Source organism: Bombus affinis, chromosome 9 (assembly GCF_024516045.1).
Source record: "Bombus affinis isolate iyBomAffi1 chromosome 9, iyBomAffi1.2, whole genome shotgun sequence".
In the NCBI taxonomy this organism is placed as follows: Eukaryota; Metazoa; Arthropoda; class Insecta; order Hymenoptera; family Apidae; genus Bombus; species Bombus affinis.
In genome coordinates this window covers 15,477,893-15,494,786 of record NC_066352.1, presented here as the reverse complement: position 1 = coordinate 15,494,786, position 16,894 = coordinate 15,477,893, and the positions used below count along the sequence as shown (strand labels likewise).

Genomic DNA, 16,894 nt, shown 5'->3' with positions numbered 1-16,894 from the left:
GGCGATTTAACAAGGGCAAATCGATGCCAGCTCTCTCGGTTACCGACGATTCCATCATAAATTCCGCCTAATATCATCGTAAAGGACGCTTTTCGGAACGTGATTCCGCTAATTGCTAGCAAGAACCTCGTAACTTCCGATGTCTTTATCCAAGATCGCGGATTTATCGGGTACGATCAAACGCGGTGAGAATATTTTACGGTAAGCTACGGCACGAAATTATAACGCCGATCGACGAATCAACTCATAATCGTTCGACATAACTATCCTGTTATTTGCATCGCTCCGTACAAAATCAATTTATGATTCGACGAGTTACGAAGAAGCTGGCTCGTTTCGTCGATACGCGACGACGAGTTTGTCGTAAACATGTCCTCCGTGCCTGATTAAGATATCCAGTCTGTTTGCAAATTATGGACTCGGTGCGAACTAACCACTTTGCGAGCGAGTCTTTCTCATTTTATTCCAGAGCAAATGGACCGGAAATTGACCCAAATAGGAGTGATAAAAGCTTGCAGCCTGTACCGTACGATATTGTATACGTTGAATCGTATCCATCGACGGATAATATCCGCAGGATACAACGCGAACCTCTGTTTAAGTCCGTTAGGTCTTTCGTCGCCTTGGTAAAATCAACGAATTTCCATAAACATTTGCTTATTTAAATTTATTAGCGTCTAGAACAACGATTTGCATCGAATTCTAACATCGATAGATAGTTTCAGTTTTTTTTTTTTTTAATATCGCGAGACAGCGATCGAATAAAATTCGATGAAATTCGATGCAGCCGCTCTCTTAGCCCTAAAGTTCAGTCGCGATAAAAGTCGCTGGAGAATGATCGAAAGCACGTATGACGATAGGTATATGTACCTATTATATCCTTGCTACGTTTTATCGACGTTTTATCAAAACTACTATCGACAGACGGACAGATCGTTTTTTAACGATCGTATAATAAGAAGTTCGGCTCTACCACGATAGAAGCTGACGCGTAAGAAAATTCAAATCCAGATATTTCGGCGTTCTTTATAACGATACTATCGTTTCTACGATTGAATTTTTTCTTCGATGACGCGCTATCGTCGTTAAACCAGGATCCGAGAGATTGAAAATAAAATGCAGCGTATTATATGGCTAGAGCATTGTTGGTTATTTGTGAAACACCGTATAGAATGAAAGGAGGTTGAAGGAAAGAAAGCGAGGCGGAAGGGGCCGGAGGAAGGGGGGTTGAAAGCCGCTCTCGGAGGATTTACGAAGCGGCCGGTACACTTTGACGCCGCGCGTGGAATCGTCGCGCCAGCAAAAAGGGGGCTGAATATGACCCGTCATAGTGGCTCGCATTAAGCCGCCTTCGATAATTGGCGACCTTCGCCTCTTCCGCGAAGGAATGCCGCGCAAGGTTTTGCGTGAAACCGCCAAAGCGGCGATAGCCTCCTTTGCCAATCCTCTTTCTACCGGATCGTGATATAACCGCGGTCGGATATAAATAATATTAAGGGGTAATTACTGGACGTTCGCCACGTCGAAGGTGCTGTCCTGCCAGCCAATGGAATTTCTGGAGGGCGGTTTTGTTTTTCGATCGATCGTGAGTCAAAGTATTCCAAGTATTTCAAGATTCAAAGTGGTGAAAGACGTATAAGTGGCAGAAGCGAAGATCTCGAATAGAAATAAGAAATAAAAAATACGTTTCTCCTGATCTTTCTCGTTTTTCTGATACCAATATCGTCTGTCGTTCGAATAGACGCCCTGCGCTCGAGGAACAAAGATACTTAAATAGACAAAATTTATCCGATTGGTACGATTAATTTATTCGAATTATGTACTTTGCGTGTACTCGTTAGCACGGTATTAAGGAAGAACTGATCGCGAACGACGACGAAATTAATATTTTTCGTTTTATTTTCCATCGTAATCGCGATGTTCCTATGCGCGATTGCTCCAACGAAATGGTGAATATCTATCGCTCGAGATAGGATTGGCCGACGCGTAAATATTTCTTTTCAAAAGAAAATCGAGAATGCAAACGAAGAACGAGATATCGCTTTCAAAATCAATGATTTTCTCGATCGCGAATATTTCTAACATTGTCGGAATGTACGAGCATCGCAAGATATCCTACTTTCTTAAATCGAACGATCGAGTAGATCAAGGTACGAGATTTTCGATCGATAGACTGCCGAGAGTTATACATACTTCGTTCGATCGCGCGCATTATTTCTCAGATATCGTCGATTTAAATAGGGCTGGCCTTGTATCGAACTGGCGAATAATTTCACCAACGTTCGATATAATAATCTCCGTGCGATCGTGGTAAACGATGTTCCGACAATCGTGTTCCCGACGCGATACGCGATTATATACAATTTATGGTAACGAGCTGGTAATTATCGATTCGCGAAATCGATTAACCTTGCGGAGCAAGATTGACGATCCATCGTTGAATTTTAACGGGATCTCTTGTCTTCTTTTTGTTTCTTTTTTATTTTCTTTTTTCTTTTTTCTTTTTACGACTTTCCGATTAACGGAGAGCCGCGAAGAAAACAAAGAACGAAGATTTTCTAAACAATCTTTTATATACTCGACATGTACCGACAGTTTTCCATTCTTCCCATCGATCATCCGCTTCGCTACTCTTTATCTCTTTATTTACTCTTCTATCTTCCGTTATATTCCGATACTTGCTGTTGTTAGCATAGCGACTATGTTTCCTAATTGATTTTAGCGTTCGACTAAGTGAGAATCGATCGTTGTCCCATTGAGCGATGCGCGTATGAAAATATATTTATCGTTTATCATTCTATTTATTGTTCGGTTCTGAGTCAAAGCAAGCAACGAATAGCAGGAGGAACGATAACGGTCGTTACGCGCATACGACGTTCGAAAATATTTACGCTTAACAATGATTAATTGTTAAACGATATTAGAAATCAGCGATGGTGATATTTCCGAAAGACCGTTTATTAAAGACTTTTGCATCCTAAAATTACTTTTCATTCAAATATCTACAACCGATACGCAAATTATGTACCTATCTAAACGGATACAAACGTCTATTACATCAGTAGGTATTGCTAAGTAATGTATTATGTAACGTTGTATCAATGGGTAGAATAATATAAACAGTCATCGTTGAAACGAAACGTATGACGTTATATCCGCCTTTTTCCGGAACAAATAGCGTATTTAGGGAAAAAGTACAACGATTATTGGACGATACGACGCTGAACGAGATATGAAAAGTTTGATACAAGCGAAGCTTTTCACAATATAAAAGCAAGCTGAAACGTGCACCGACCAACGGTCCTCTTTGAACAGCTTTTAAATTCTCGATTTTTCATTGATACTCTTTTACTCGCGATTTTATTTTATTACCGGCCTATCCAACGTAGTAGCTACTTTGCCGCGAAAAATTCTTGCTAAATGCCGTTCAAACAACGTATAGCTCTGTCGAACCTACCTAAAGTGAACATTTACTTTGTAGCGCTAACTTAGTTTACAAGTCGAATATAATTGGAATGCAGCTTGAAAGAAAGTCGATTAAAAATCCACGTAACGATAGCGCTTAGCATGGACAATAGGATGTGCTCTTTCCTCGAACAACGAAACTAGCCAGCTTTTAGAGAACAATGTTCGATCGAGGAACAATTATACGCTATATTTATTACGTAGCAACCACGGTAGGAGGAACACGCACAACCGCCGCGGAATAATTATAGAATGGTCGTTGGAAGAGAAACGTGGAACAATTACGTAGTGACTGTTGTAAAATAATTATGCAAAATACAAGCAAACCCAGGACGTGGCAAAATCGTTGCAAGATGGCCGATTAGCTAGTAAGCCAATCATAGAACGAGGGAAGCGAAGCTACGAATTTTCCTCTCTCGAATAGTCATTAGGTATGCTATTAATCGTCTTTCTCGAGCATTCCTCTGCACGCGTATGAAACTGTGTTGTTTCGTTTATTCTAAGTACAAGTGGACCACCGCTTTAGCGTTACAAGTAATATCTCTGTTACCAACTGTTTCTTTGCTTTGTTGTAACAGCGATTAGTTCTTAACCGTTACTCTTAGATGCTAGTTTACGAAATACGATAGATTAGATCGAACGTAATCACTTTGATTATCCACGCAAATATAAAGTTATAACGATCGTTTCTATTCTGCTAGGTTTCTAAATCGCAACTCTGTGAAAATGAAATACTATCGACGCTATTTCTGTCGCTCGCTTAAAATCATTTCATCAAAGTATAAAAGTAGAGAAAATTATTTTAGTAAGAATTTTTACTAAGAATAAAATTCATTATTACAGAGAGAGGATAAAACGATGTTGGAACAATCGTCGTTCGTAGAAATTTTCTGGCCACCGGTAAACGGGTGGTCATCGATCATCTTTCCCGGGCAATTCCGTGCATGCGTACGAAGAACAGTATATTATCTGGCCTAAATCTAGCCGTGCCGCGGCACGGCCATAGTGTCGCTTGTAAGTGGATACGCCTGGGACGATGGGAGTTCAGACTCTCGCCTCTTCATCCTCCATTCTTTTTCGTTGAACGCTGCCCACCCCCGCCTTGCTCGGTCAGATTCATCCTCATAACTTTCATTCAGAGCTCGGCCGAAGGAATTGCAGCCAGGCAACTCCTTCTCTAAACCAGCCACCTCTTCTCTTATAGCTCGTAGCTCGGAAATCTGCCAGCTCGGAGAGCTGCCTGTCGGTGACTTTGTTCCAACTTTTGTTCCCGACGCGTTTCTTATCGTTCACCGAACGATCGCCGAATCTTTACCGAACTCATCCGGTGGTAGCAGTTAACTATTGACAATCGCTAATGGAGGTTGCTTTCAAATCATATCGAACTTATCGAAGAAACTGTGACATCTCCAACGAATGAACGATTACCGCGAGCGAAAACTGCAAAAGAGAAAAAAAGGACGCGTGGTATCTCGAGTCAGCTGTTTACTTGGTCCATTTTATTCAAACCTATTTCGATAAAATAGGCAAATCTAACGAAGAAATTATAAAAGAGCGACGAAGCTGGATCATCTTATCGAGCGAAGTAAAACGTCAGCGACAAGGATCACTTACATACGTATTTCTTTCTGTAATAAGAACGATGGAAGAAAAAGTATCGGATCCTTGACAATTACTTGGCTATGTTTCGAGCATTCGTCAACTCGATCGTAACCTACCAATCGCATTTGCATTTCGACGACCAACGAATTTACGGGTTAAAGCGCCAACGTTCTCGAGGTTCGATGGAATAGTCGCGTCGCGTCGCGTCGGTTTTAATTTCTGGGAACGTTAGGCGATTCTGGCCGGTCGGTTCTCCGGCTGGATCTCGCGCGTGAAACTTTTCACAGGCAGACAGGGAAACCAATTTCGTACATCGTTCACTGGCATAGGTGAAGGGCAGCAGCCCAATTGGCTCGACGCCAAGCGAGCGTTTGAACGCGCGAACAGCGCCGGGACAACTTGTTTCGAGCCTGCTTTCAATGATCAGAGGGGACGTCATAATATCGGTGCAGTTGCGATTGCCGTAAATAACTATTACTGATCGTTGCCGACGCGACGACAGGATGACTCAGACTAGATTCGCTTAAGTTATCCAGTCGACTATCCTCGCGCGAGATCATTGCCTCTATCCCTTTCTTTTTATTCTTTACGGTTACTTAACATTATGACTGGAAAACTGTGGCAAATTGTTGCGACAGCTTGCGGATTCTTTCGCTTTCCGTTTATTTTCACCAATTGAAAATATTTGATTGGTGCGTATGAAATGCTGGAGTAAACTGTCAGCTTCTTCGAAATTCGGTTGGACAATCGGTTTGAAATAGAGGAATAACCGAAGAAACTACAAGAACTTAGCTCTGTAAGGCATAACGCTTCAAAAAGGCGTTTGTTCGTGTAAATCGATGGATAAAAGGAAAGACGAACGATATAAATACTACGAAGCGTTATTGGTAAGTAGCAGCTGGAACCCATTAACCGATTACAGCAAACAGTTTCACAATATCGTGGGTGAAAAAGCGACGCGATTCGCGGGCCGGAAGATTAGAGGACTGACGAGGGTGCGATTATGACACGCGGGAACGGTGACGCGGGGAAAGCTTAACGAAATTGGCTGGGAGGCGCGGCGAACCGGCGTCACATCAAACGCCGCCCGTTTAGGGGTGCCATATTATTCAGCCCCGAGCGAAAGGGTTATCATCGACGAGGTCGTATTTGCCTAATAACCAGCGGCGAGGCGGAATTCGAGCGGGCCCCGGGGCTTCGCTCCTTTCCATTTGCGCTTTACGTCGCGTTTCACACCTCCATGCGCCATTTTCTCCCTCCATCCTCGACTTTACACCTACCGCGACGTGTTTCTTTCTCCATCGGCAACGCGACTTTGTCCATAAAGCGATGGAAAGACAGGATAGAAGAGAGAATCTTGGAATACGATGATCGATCGATGGGATCGAGTATATCGCAAATGGGTTTGAATCCGATTGCAAAGGTTCGTACGTGTCTCACGAATACTTGAGCAAGAAAACACGATACTTTTAAATAGATTTGAATCTAAACGAGAGATAAGTTTGAACTCTTTGTACTACCTAATTTGAATAAGTTAATTAAAGCTAATTTATACTTGGATTTCTTTAAATATTCAACAAAGTTGAATCTATTATAATACTTTTTACGATCATCGACCCTGCAGTCATCAATGATTTTCATATTTTCCTATACGATATCCTGAACGAAATGTATATTTTGTATAGATTTATCGTACAAAGACTCGACGCGATACAAACGACAAGAGGCGATGATCGCGTGGCCTGGTGAAATTAACGAAATAGGTAGACTTCTTCGATTTCAGAATTTCTATATAGCACGTTAATCGCTTTAAATCTTCCAATCTCTGCGAGTTCTTTTATTTATCGACCCGAGGAATACGTTATATCTATTCCACCGATTAACCGAGGACGAAACGCAGCGATTATTAAGAAACAGAAATACGTCTATCGAGCGAATCGCGCGACACACGTGTTAATTACAGGTTCGTTATGTCGATGGTGCTCAGATGCCCCCGAACACGTTCTTTGTTTTCTCTTCTTCTTCTTTTTTTTTTTTTTTTTTTTTTGCGTCGACAGACCCAAACTATCCCGTCATAACCGCTGGTACATGGAAGAATAGAAAAAATTACTCGAATAATCGTACCAGTCGTCACTGTCCCCTGAAAAATCACTTTGTACGCAGAAGGGAATAGAAAAAGCCTCTTAGCAGCCAAAATCCCTGTACGAAATAAAAAAAATACATGTCCCAGCCCAGGGTGGACTTCATAATCGCACCACCTAGCCTGTGAGAATGATCGTTCGTGAACAGAGAGTAGAAATGACAGAGAGAATCGAGAGCGGTACAATATGTCCAAATGTTTCCAACCGAGCGGATATCGCGAAATAATGACGATCCTCGAGCCGCAACATCGAAAACGGCCTCCGGCCGACTAATGGGGAGCATCCCCTGTCCCGTGTTTCGCCAGTCGTGCACTCGTGGGTTGGGGCGCGCTCCTTGCACCGTTTTCCAGCTGACTTGGCTAAACGGGATCGCATTAGCACACAGTTTCCACCCTTCGACGCGATGCGAGAGATTAGCATCTCCGCTTTTTTTCTCTCCTCCTCTCCGTTGCCCCCGCTCTGTCCCCGTGATCCAAAATCACCCCTGGAAGCAGCCTGGTACCAGGTGCTTACGAGCCACTCGCGAATATGCCGATTCTCCTGGGATCTCTTAGCGGATCGTTTATCGAATCGCGATTGCATTTCCGCTGCTTTTCATCGAATGCTTTTACATTATCTTCGGATATTTGCTTTATACTCCGAGTTTCGCATGTTTAAAGAGGACATTCGTCGAGGAATATCAACATATTTTTACGATTATCGTGCTCTAACGAGAAATGCTTTCGAAAAGCGTCTTGCTTTTACAGACACGTATTTCGCAACAACGCGTCTCTACACAAACATGCAACTTGATCTGTCAAACGTTGTGGTCTTTAACTTGATAGAACAAAATGGATCGCGCACGATTCGAAATAATATAAAAGAAAAATCGTGATATCGTAGAGGTAGAAAAGTACTGCATTCCGACGAATGCTTGAACCTTGTTACTGTAATAGTTACTCTCAAACGTCCGTCTTAAGGATACAAGTATAATTCTAATTAACGAATCACGCGTTACCACTTAAAGAAACCGTACGAAACCACTGGAAGCAAAAGTTCCGATCGAGAGGAGGCAATTCCTGCGATCTTCGTTGAACGGATCTGCATCGATACCCGGACTGCGTCACGTAGTGGCCGTTCTTCGATAACCTCGTCCTACGTAAATTTGAAATTGTACGATAAGTGTATTTATAAGTAACTATATAAGTAATTGTAACGAGAGATAGTTGAACAAATGGTTCGTAACATTTTCATTGGAAGTGGCGAAAGGAAGGAAAACGTGGAACGTTAAACGAGACGTTATTGATCAATTTATTAAGCTGACGTTGTAATAAGGAATTACGCGAGCCAGCCAAGTTATCTAAAAGATACCGAATTAAGCTTCGTTTTTCTTAATTATCTTTATCTACGGAAGAGACCCATGATCGCTACAGTGTTCTCCTTATACTATATACGAGTCTATCGCACAAATTCTTCACTAACTCGACTTAACCGATACTTGCTACGAAACCTACTTACCTGCTGTATAAACCGAATAAATTGCAACAAAGCGAAAAATCTACCAGCATGCAGCTGGTAATGATTGAAGATAGTATTGCGAATCACTTTCCACGATACATTTGATCCAAGTAATTTTCGCGCGATTCCGTGCGCCTCGTCGATAAAATGTTCGAAATCGATCGATTCTAGAATTTAAAAGTATTCGAACCGGACTTGCCAAGTTTTTTTTTTTTTTTAGATAATTTACGCGTTACACGAAATAATGAATTTTCTCAACGTCAAAAGATGCAGAAGATGCTGAGAAACGGAGAAATTTGTTTCGCAACCGCGTCCACCCCAAAGGAAGAAAACGAAAGATCGTCGGTGGTGGAAAGGACCGTCTGGTCGGTCCCACGGATCGCGAGATTTCCGTAATCGGAGAAGTAACGGGTCAGCGTGAGTACAAGCGAGAGGAGGAAGGGGAAGAAAAAATGGCGTCCCATGCGGCGGAACGCTTTGAGCTGTCCGACCAATGGACAGACAAATAAACGGGCCATGCGGAGGAAGCCCGAATGCGAATTGTAATACAGGATGCTGGGAGGGGTGCGGAGGACGAGAGGAGCCGGTCGACAGGCCAAAATGGATTGTTATTGGCCGAGGATTCAACCCTCGGGCCCCGCCACTCGTATCATATGCTAACGAGCGCGTGAACGTTCCGGGGGATGAAACCCTTTGCACGAAGGGGTTGGAAGAGCGGCCGAAAATCCAATCCCTTGGCGCATCTACCAACACGGAGGAAGCCGTACCGCTACCGAGTCTCTTCCAGCTCCGCAGTTACGATTCCGATCATTCGTCGAACTAGAGTTGGGTTTCGGAGTCGAGTCTAGTACGGCTGCTTCCGTTTCTTCTTACCATCGTATCGCGTCGCATCGCGTCGCATCGCATCGCATCGCGTCGACGAGATCAAATATATCTATAAGTTCGAACGTCTCGCGAGTACTTTGAAAAATGAAAACAATACCTTTAAGTAGATTCGAAGCTTTTACCTCGTGGCTTTAACCTCATGCTATCGGGATTTTGTTTGCTTCGGTGTGGAGGCAAAATCTACGAATAATCGCGAATCAATTTTAAAATTATACGAGATGTCCGTAGAACGGTCAATTAGATATGGAAGATAGGCATTGCTTTGCCCCTTCGCAGACGCGTCTACTTTGCGCGAATATTTCCGTGAAAGAGAGCATTTGCACGTTTTCGAGAAAACCATATCCGTACGATCGAACTTCCTCTCTCGATCGAACAGATCGAAACGATTTGTCATCGAATAACGTGCGTAAATGCGAGTTAGAATATTCGAAGCAGCGATCGTCAAATTCTAGGAGGAGAGTGAGCGTTGAACGCGTGTAACGCGAGACGAAACGAAGCGCGAAACGAGGCTTGAAATCAACTCGAAACAGTGCTTGCACCTCGAAGAGATCGTCGAATGCGATTTGGCTCGGATCCAAGGTCAAACGGATTCAGATATTTCCAGTCGGCCGTTCCCCGCTTATCAGTACGGTGAGCGCGATATACGATAAGCTTATGCCCCCCAAATCACCTGTAAAATATCATAATTGTCCGGCAGCGGCGTAAAATCTTGATTGGCGAGCGTGAGCGGCGGCGTCGTCGAGTTTAACGCCGTGACTTTACAACGGCACTGAGTCACTTAACACGGACCAGCTGAATCGCCGCCGCATTTCTACAGATAGCCGCTAGCGGTTTCCAGCGAAAGTTTCACGGGCGTCGCGTCGTGGAGACGTCGCGCGGTGGCGGTTCCTTATCTCTAAGCGGCCGAGACATCCAATTTTTTAAATGTAACGTAACGTCTTTGTGTTTCCGTCGCAATAAAAGCGGCTACAGACGTAGCGAGTAAGTTTCCACGGCGTGAAATTGTACGTCGCGATAGTTGAGAAACTTTGTACCACGATACCGAGAAATACATACATCTCTTCTCTATAAATATATACGAACTGGCATATTTATACGTCACTTGCGTCAAATGATTTCAGATTAGAAATTCTCGTAGAAAATTTTTATATACGACGATCGATCAATTACCAGCGATATAGAACAAAGTGCTTCCGCTTTATCGTAAAATCACACCTAAATAGAATAAAACGTAAACAGATAAGGTTTAAACAGCAGTTTCATTATTATACAACTTGTCGTATGTATGTTCTCGCGTATTACCTATATTTTAAATATTTCACGCAATATTTTATTCGCGTTATTTTAACATAAGTAAACATTTATAGTCTAATTGGTATTTACGATCGATCACAACTTTCCGTTACGACCGAATAACTAAAATTTCCAGCCCATTTGCAACACATTCCCTTCGAGCATAAAATATTCCATCGAGCCTTGCTCGATCGAGCGAACGCACCACCGATTCGATCAGCGATGCGCTGACCAAGACGGACAGAACAATAACCCCTCGCCGCTTCTTAATCCACTCATATACGACATAACTGGCTGCAGAAACGAGGCATAACGAGTTTTCGAATGTCTGTTCTGTAACGAGTGCCGAATTAAACAGCGGGGCCGAAGCCCCGCTGGAATCTTTGTATCGACGGTCCCCGAAGAAAGGGCGCGATCAGATAACGCGTCCGATCGCTGCCTCGCCTCCCCCCCCTCTGCCCCTCTCCCGGTTTCGAAAAGAGGGTGAACCTATCGCGACGAAGGTTTTGAGGGGGGTCTGGCTCAGGATTGACAGGATGTCGCGGTAACTCTGTGTTTACACACCGGTTTTCGCCAGAATGCACCGATATTGGGCGCGTTTCACGTTCGAGGGCACCCCATATTATCCCCCATTATTAGCCGAGCCTTCCTTTTTTGTCGTTTTAAAATGTAATACGTTACTGGGCCCGGAGGCCAGTCAGCGTGTCGCGATCGCTTTTTCCCATTCGAGGTTTCTGTGCCGGAAAATTTGTCGTTCGGTCCCGGTCCCGGTCCCGGCCCCCGCTGCCGTGTCGGTCGCCTCGTCTCACCTCGTCTCGTCTCGTCTCTCCACGGTTCCGTAGGACAGGTTCTCTCTCTCTCTCTCTCTCCCTCTCTCGCGACCGGGCACGCGTATTCTCTCTACGCGTACAGGATTACCTTGGCAAACAACGACGAGGACAATGAGCCTCGGATAGAACTTGAATGGAGCCGCTGCACGCGGTCTATCTAGAAGAGAGAAGGAGGGAGAGAGAGAGAGGTGGATCCAACTAAAATTGTCATCCACCGTACCGGACGTTTTTGCCTGTCATACCGCGGAGGTATATCGAATTTTCTCTTCGTTCTGTGTGTACGAGGGACACGGTCCTTCCTCCAAGGAAGAACTTTGCTCGATTTCGTGGTAGCGGATAGAGAGAGAGAAAGAGGGGGGGGGGGGGAAGGAATGAAAGGACAGGGGTTGAAAATGGTGATTTAGGTTTTGGGATGATTCCGGGAGGGGCGGGTTTCGGGCTTTGTCTTTATTCCTTTTCGTCGAAGATCGCAGTATGCGCTCGTGTGCGTGCCAAGGGTGGAGATGTTTATTTACGAAGGACGGATATATGCGTTTTCGGAAGGCTCAGCGTCATTGTAAGAATATAAGAGCACACGTTATTGTATATGCGTTTCTAGAGAAAGAATCTGTCGCTTCGAGCTATCAAAGATTTCCTATCCTCTGCTTGCCGTAGCTCGGACTGCGATACAAGAAGTTTTCGTTTCCATTTCTATTAACATAGAACAAGTTTATCCAAGACGTTTATGTCGCACTAGGTACGACAAGTTCTTTTCCTTCTTAAAATTTTATTCGTTCGTTGACACGGCCGATCGACCGAAACATTAAAAAATTCTTCGATATCTTTTCGTTTCGACGAAGCGAACCTCGATCTTATTACCGCTACATTTTCGAAAAAACGAGGCATCAAGGTTTCGTGAAATCTCCATATCCCTATCGTTGGTACATTACTTACGCGTATTTCGCTTTTTTCTTGGAAAAAAATTTCACCGTACTTTGCGTCCGATTGCAACGATATTCGACGTATCAAACCTCGATCTTACGTTAACTCTACATTTTCGAAGAGACAAGACACCAAGGTCGCGTGACATTTCCATACACGTCGCATATAGGTATTTCACTTTTCTTTTTTTTCCTTTTCTTTTTTTTTTTTTTTTTTGCCTGGAAAAAAATGCCCCGCCGTACAACTTTCAGAAATCCTGCGACATTATCTCGGCTTGCACGAGACGCCATAAAGCGTCCGAGCCGGTGTAAAGATCGGTCGATCGTTTAACAAGAAAGTCAGTCAGAGGCTGTGTGTCATTAGCAGAACGCGAAAACGTGTCCCGGACAGAACGCACTATTTCACGTCGCGCGGCCGAATCGTTTCCATCGGGATAATGAGAAAAATCGAGCTGGTCGCGTTCGTTAACTCGCCGTTCCTTTTCAATTTATAATCTTCGCGATTATTTACCGGTGCGTCATCTCGTTTAATTGAGTTGCCGGGGCTGCGAAGCCGACGCGAAACCTGGTCGCCGTGATTTACATGTCTCTCGCGACCGATCGCCTCCATAATCTATAATTGACCGCCGCGAGCTGATCCATGTCGGATACCGATACTTTTGCGCAATAAACGGATCTTTCAGACGTAACTCGCAGAGAATCGTATTCTTCTTTCCTGTTCTTTTCTTTTTCTCTCTTGCGAGGCACGCCGAACGCGATACAAATGTGCGAACGTGGATTCGATGGAAACGCGCCGATTCCAACTGCCTGTTCTAATCGTCGTATGGCGGAACGTGGTTTTCGTGTAACGCAAAATTGACTCGTTAATGGGTTCGTGAACGAGGGAAGAAGCAATTTACGTTCCGAACAGCTACACGATTGGGATGCTTGATCGGGTAATCGGGAATAGCGTCTTTGATCGTGGTGAACCGTTTCTTATGCGAACATACTAGCACGTTCATCTCCTATATTTCAATTGCCGTAGCTCGGATTATGCTTCCCTCTGTTAACTGCAATAAGAAGAATTACATTTTCCTTTTCTTAGAACAAGACAAATTTCCAGTTCTTTTCTATACGGTTCCGCTTACCTTTTCGCGTACCAGAGGCACTACTGTACACTACTGTACGACGGATTGCAGCCAGTACCACGTGAGATGAGTCGGTTTGGCTAAAACGGGCATTCCGTTTCGCCAAAGATTCTCCTACTTGTTAATACCGAACGGATGGACTCTATCGGCTCTGTGTCATTTTTGGATCTATCTGAAACGAGTAATGTTCGAATTACGCGATATCGTCGAGTTCGTCGAAGATGAAATTTCTAAGTAATCACGCTTAAACGTAAATTGCGCGTACGCCGCATTCGGAAAAACGGAGTACACGTTCGTGAAATTTCTGGGAAATTCTGGCCCTATAGAAGCGAAACGATCCTTGATTCGATCGCTTTAATCGCGGCGAGACCGCTTGTCCGTTGGCGTGACAGGGAACGCGGCGCAGCGGGCGAAGAATAAAATAAAAAGGCACGGCGAGGAGGAATTTTTGTAAACGATGATGGCGAAAATGGTTAAAATGGTGAAAATTGATGTCGGGCAGACCGGCATCCGCGAAATTGTCGCGGCTGCACGCGTACCTACGCGTGTACCTACAAGCGACCCGTGTATTTCCGGCATAGCGCGGTATAGGCACGCGAACCACGTACGCGCACGCAGGTGTCGCGTTTAAGCGCGTGCAAATCTGATTCCGCTGTCAACGATAGCGTTGGAACGGGCCTGTGTCGCGTCGGACGCCTAGCCTCCTGGCCTTCGAATACCGAACGAAACCCAGCACATTTTCCGTTAAGGATCGTATTGGTTAACAATCGAAGCCACGCAATCGAAACTAATTCTACGGAATTGTATGGTAAATACGAGATATTATTTAACTTTTTAACGGGGAAATTGCAAATTGCACGTTGAATGCAGTAATCGATGTTACAGATTATAAACGATAGAACGCTTTGTTTTCATCTTTGATTGCAAGCGCTATAATCGAAAATGATAAAAGTGTCGGCAGCTTCGAATTTACGCGATTCGAATAAATATAAAGCCAATAAATGTTAAAAATTGTACGGGATACTGTGCGAATACCGTATATATTTAAACGAGACTAGTATTTGCAGTACAGGAGAAAGGATGAACCGAACAGAGAAAATAATCCAACGAAGAACGAAGAACGAAGAAAAATTAAGGATGAAAAAACTTGATTCAGTGACTAATTGTAAGCACTTGTTGCTGCATCGACGGAGCAAAAGCAAAGTGGCAAGAGAGTAGAACGAAGCAGGTTCCGCCTATAATAGGAGTGCGACGCGACGGAACAAAAGGGAACTCGTGAAACGTAGAACGGTAAGTCGGAACGATTGCAACACCAGTTTCCAATCGAACGCGACACCTCGTTCGAGGAATATTGCCGTGACCAATAACTTCCCGGACAGCTTAAACGTCGACCTTTAAACTCCGGAGCGTTGGTTGTTTTTTCGACGGGCAGAACGCGAGAGTAGGAAGACGAAAAGGAAAAAGAAAGAGAGAGAGAGAGAGAGAGAGAGAGAGAGAGAAGGAAGAGGAGGAGTGGCGTCGATCACGGCGACGCGGACGCGACAGTTGCAGCCCGCAGCTAAAGCCAAAGCACGACGAGCCGTGGCTAATTGCCGCGTGCAACAAAAAGCTCGCTCGCTCTTCCTCGGCTCGGCACACGCGTGCGTCACCGTCACGCTCGCGTATTTTCATCGGCACGCACGCGAGTAGCATCTGTCCGATACGACGCGATACGACGCGATACGACGCGACGAGGTCTTCGTGCCATCTCGCTCGTTCTTCTTCCATCGATCATCTTTTATAATTTTCCTCTTTCCCATATTTTCCTTTAAAACTTTAAAATTAAAACTTTTCCTTTCCTCCAACTCGTCCGATTTCTATCCGATTGCATTCGAGGACAACATTCAAAGATAACTTGCTCTCGTGATTTTTTTCCGGCGGAAATATATGGTATTAAAAAATCGAAATCTTTGCAAATGATATTTGTAATCGTTATGTTTCTCGACATTTTTAATTTATGCGCTTGGTTAGCATTGGCTTCTGAGAGGTTCGAAATATTCCATAAAATTTAAATAAATTACGTATCGAGCTTCTTTTAAATTATATAATTACCAAACTGCATAAAATTTAAACGAAGTAAAACCTTTGCCAGCTTTATTTAGAGTTAGAATTTTATTTCTGTTCTTAACGATGTTCCATTTTTCTTTAATCCCTTTTCGATTTGACCAACTCGACGTTTTCCTATTAATTAGACTTTTTCCGACCATGTTTCCTTCTTCCTCCGAACTTTCAATTCTTTCAACGTCCAAAGTACTTTCTTATCTTATTTACAAGACATTGTATCATCGTCATCCCTCCATATATTATTTCTATCCCCTATTTTTATTCTTCGTTTCTCCCGTCCCCTTAGCTCTTTCTCTTCCTTACTCGCTGGGCGGACGCTTCGATCGATTTGTCATAGCGGAATGGACGAAACTGACCTTCTACGGAGAAGTTTCGTGGGTGGTTACCGGGAATCGTGTTACTTTAACGAGGTTAACTAACGCGATACCCATAAGCTTAATTTGCCTGTCGTTACGCGGTAGTTTCAGTCGCGGACACGAGCGGCCTCGAAATTGTCTTTTAGATCGAATATCGTGCGCGCGTGTAAACGAAGCGCGGAATAAACGAAACGAACAAAGTGGCGGGAAGTGACAAGAAGAGAGAAGGAGGCGAGAAAGGGAATAAAGCGAGACGAAATGCTTGATCGCGAGTGCCAGAAGGAAAAAGAGACAAAGAGAGGAAAGTCGAAGAACGAGGTGAACGAAAGTTTGGTAATTGCGTGGAAAAGTGGAAAGGTTAGTTGGTAAGAAAGAAGAAAAGAACGCGAAGAGAGGGAGGATAGAAAGAACGTTTGGAAACTATGAATCTGGTGGGTAATAACGGAGAAGAAAATTGGAAATTGAAGAAATAAGACGAGGCAAAAAATAGTACGTAATAGTAAAAAATATGGTGAATATCGTAAAGGGGGAAAGAAGTAAGCGGCAAGTATGTACGTATGTAGCTATTTAAAGTGTGGGCAGTTTAAAATACCTACTTAAAAAACGAACGGCAGATAGAAATATCGAAAGAAGACACCGGACGTTTAAGAATACCTAGAGAACGGTCTCTCGGAG

At 43.8% G+C, this 16,894-nt stretch overlaps 1 protein-coding gene across 4 annotated transcripts in view; it reads left to right on the top strand.

The window, feature by feature from the left end:
* The window catches only part of LOC126920502 (homeotic protein spalt-major-like), a 73,401-nt gene that overhangs the window by 17,074 nt on the left and 39,433 nt on the right, over positions 1 to 16,894 (top strand). Inside the window, exon 1 of one of the 4 annotated variants that reach the window (XM_050730970.1) lies at positions 14,239 to 15,050. The exons of the other annotated variants lie outside the window; for them this stretch is intronic. The gene's annotated coding sequence lies outside the window, so the exon portion shown is untranslated. Of the gene's footprint in view, positions 1 to 14,238; positions 15,051 to 16,894 lie in introns of those variants that run through there. 4 annotated transcript variants of the gene reach the window in all.